The sequence below is a fragment of the Solanum tuberosum genome, unplaced genomic scaffold (assembly GCF_000226075.1).
Source record: "Solanum tuberosum cultivar DM 1-3 516 R44 unplaced genomic scaffold, SolTub_3.0 scf00430, whole genome shotgun sequence".
Lineage (NCBI taxonomy): Eukaryota > Viridiplantae > Streptophyta > Magnoliopsida > Solanales > Solanaceae > Solanum > Solanum tuberosum.
The window spans coordinates 376,670-380,724 of NW_006239366.1; positions in this window are offsets into that span (position 1 = coordinate 376,670).

The window sequence follows — 4,055 nt, forward strand, 5'->3', positions numbered from 1 at the left end:
TTTGAAGAAAAACCAATCTTCTACATTAAACTCTAAGTCTCGTTGTCAAACATCTGCATAAGACTTCTGACTACTCTATGATATCTATAACCAATCTCTAATAAGCTTTACCTTCTCCATAACTTGTTAGATTAGATCTTGACGTAGCAACTCTACCTCCCTTATCTTGAACCAATAAATTGGTGACCTGCACTTCTTCCATATAGTGCTTCATAAAAAGCTATTTGAATACTTGATTGGAAGTTGTTATTATAAGAAAACTCAACCAGTAACACGTGATCACACCAGTTTCCACGAAAATCTAGCACACATACCCATAACATGTCCTTGACCATTTAGATTATACGTTCGGCTTGGCCATCAATCTGAAGATGAAAATCCTTACTAAGATTAACTTGAGTCCCCAAACTCTTCCACAAGGATCTCTGTGTTGTGCTATAAAATGTATCCATCTATTTGAAGTAATCTATACTGAGACATAATTGAGTATAAATAACTCTCTAATGTACATCCCAATATGTTCCACCAGAAGGTAGTCCTGACTAGACAGAAATGGGATGATTTCGTCAACCTGTGAATAATCACCCAAATGGAATTTGATCTTCCCTCGCTAATGCGGAAAACATGTGACAAAATTCACATTTATCTCCTTCCACTTCCACAATGGAATAACTATCTCCTGAGTTAGCAAACTAAGCTTCTAATGCTCTACCTCTCCCTATTGACAACATATCTCCTTAATACCATGACACATTTTCATGGTTCCTATGTGAACAAAGAAGCGAGAATGGTTCGCATGTCCCATATTTTTCAGTAGAAGCCATGTGGCATTCAGAACATATAGCTGATCTCTGAATCTGAAGACTGTCTCTCCTGCTCTATCAAAGGTGAATTTTTTTTTGCTGCTAAGCCTTGCCTCTGAGCTGATCTAAGCTAGGATCTTCACTTTGTCAATCCTTCACCTCCACAAATAGAGATGATATTATCCAATCCTGAACTGTGACTCTAATGTCATTGGAGTTTTATAATATAACCCCAAACCAGCTAGCTGATGGAGCTCTTAGTCCATCTCCTGGTTCTCAGCTCCCAAAGGTGATAAACTACCCATAGAATTACAACTGAGGGCATTCGCTACTATATTTTACTTTCCTTGGATGATATAAGATATCCATATCAATAACTTTTAGCAATTCATTCCATCGGCGCTATTGTAGAATTACCTTTTTCAGTCTAAAAATATACTGGGGGCTCTTAGGATCTGTATAAATATCAACATTAAAGACATTCAAGTAATGCCTCAAAATCCTCAAGGAATCAAAAATTGCAGTCAACTCTAAATCGTAGGTCGAGTAATTCTTTTCATTCTTCATTAACTATCATGAAACATAAGCAATTAGCTTTCTTTAATGTTTCATAACATAAACCAACCTAATTCTTGAAGCATAATAATACATTACATTGCCCTCTTGACCGTCTTGTAGGGTCGGAACTGGTGTTGAAGTCATTTTATATCTCAGCTCTTGGAATCTCCCATCATAATCTATTGTCCACTGAAACTTAACTTTTTTTAAGTCAACTTTGTTAGGGGTGCTGAAAGTGGAGAAAAGAAAAAAAATGCTTCCACAAAACTTATATAATACTCCGCTAACCCTCAGAAAGATTCGAACTTTGACCAGGTTCATAGGCTAGGCCAAGTCTTCACGACTTTGTAAGTATACCTGAATACCAGCATCTAATACAATATGGCCCCGGCAAAAAAAACCATTAAATACAACCAGAACTCATACTTTGAGAATTTAGCTTACAACCTCTAACCTTGGGGTAACTGAAGCACTACTTAGTGATGATCTCTATGATTGGCCTCTGAATGAAATGTACCAGAATATCATTAACTAATACAATTACGAACAAGTATTGAATGACATAGATATACTATTCATCAGGTTCATAAATATTGTTGGGTCATTCGCCAATCTGAAAGACATTACAAGAAACTCAAAATGGCCATATCTAATCCTGAAAGTTCTCTTTAAAACATTACTCTCTCGAACAAGTACCTAGTGGTGCCCTAAATGTAAATCAATCTTTGGGAAGCATCCGACATCATATAGTTGGTCGTAAAAACCCATCAATCCTTTGTAGTGGATATTTGTTCTTTATCGTCTCCTTATTCAATTTTTTTGTAGTCTATACACTTCTACAATGATTCATCTTTCTTCCGAACAAATAACATTGGTGCACCGCTTGGTGATGCACTAGTCCTGTTAAAGCTCTTATCTAATATATCCTTCAATTTTGCTGGTGCAATTCTAAATGGGGAAATTGATATCAACAGAGCATCTCATAATGTATCAGTAGAAAAATTTGTCACTTGTTCCAGGGAAATAGCAAGAAGCTCACCTGGAAATACACCTAGAAACTCATTGCCCACTATAATAACTGAAGAGTCGAGGTCTCAACATCAATATATTAAACTCGCTCGGAAAAATATGATAAATACAGCCATTGGCAAACATTTCCTTGCCTAAAGATTGAAAATAAACTTGCCTTTTGGCATTGCACCATTAACCTTCCATGCTCATACTACTTCCCCTGGGAACTGAAATCTAACAGTCTTATCTTGGTAGTCGACTTCGACATAATAAGGTTTCCACCAATCCATGCCCATATCAATAACAAAGTCGAGCATCTCTAGCCCTATCACGTCTAAAAAAAATTTGATAACAAACAATCTCTACCGTAGAACCTCGATAAATCCTCTTGAGCGTATGTGAAACACAAAGCACGATTCAGATTTCATACGTACTTATAACTCAGCTCTATAGCACGATCTATAAATTGAAAGAAATGTAACCAGTCCTAAATGCCCTATAACCTCTTGATTATAAGTGTGGTGCACAACACACCCGTAAACAAGAATCTACAAGACATGGTTTGTGGACTCCCTGGGACATGACCTGCTCTGATACCAAGTTTGTCACGCCTTAAACTAGAAAAGGTGTGACTGGCACTCGATACCTTAAGTAATAGAGTTAGCCACATAAACATACCAACTGACTCAACTTAGGGCTTAGATGGTCAGGCAGCATAACATCTAAAATACTATGACTGGACCCTTAAGGTCATAACCTGAATATCGATAAGTCATATAGACAAAGGTAGACAAGAAAAAGATAATAAGGTACTAGCTAGCCGACAAGGCTACAATGAAGATATACACACATACATACATCTCTATATATGCCAAGCCTATGTGGCTCGAAACTGGAAGCTGCAGAAAGAAACCCAGAATACTGTGTCCACACTAGCCTCTATGAGTGACATAAGCACTGGTCGGGACAAGGCCCCAATTATACCCAAACTGTACAATAAAAGTAACATCTAATGAAAGCTACAAGAAGAAGTGGAGCATACCAACTCACAGCTGAACCCCGAATCCTAGCAGAGGGGTTAATCAGAATCCCTACCTGGACCTGCACACACGAAACAAAAATGTGTCCCAGGAAACGGAACGTCAGTACGAATAAAACTGTACTGGTATGTAAGGCATAAAATAGATTAATAAATAGTTAATGTAAAAAGGGGAATAAAGATACCACCTGAAACAGAAACTCTGGTAGCCTCCATGGCTGACATCAAACCTTATATAGATTAAATGTGCATGGTATGCTCGCATAATCGTATGTCGTGAATATATATATATATATATAGATGCAAACATGTCATACCCAACCAAGTCCTAGCAATGGTGGTGCCTTCCGGTAGGGAACCCGGATCATATTCGCCAACTTGTGGCCATCTGTGTCTCATATGTATAAATATAGGCAATAGGCCCAATATCTTCCGATTATAGCTTGAAAGTAGAATGCATAGCATGTAATGTCATGGATCTGTAATGTATTTGTTACTTGAATCATGTTGCCAATCTTGGCTCATTGGTCTCTTGTCCTCATAATCTAGTAATCACTTTCGTATCACATGTAAATATCTCGTGAAACTTATATACTTGTAGATTTAACTGGAACACTTAACTTGGATTTAGAAAGGCAACCTAA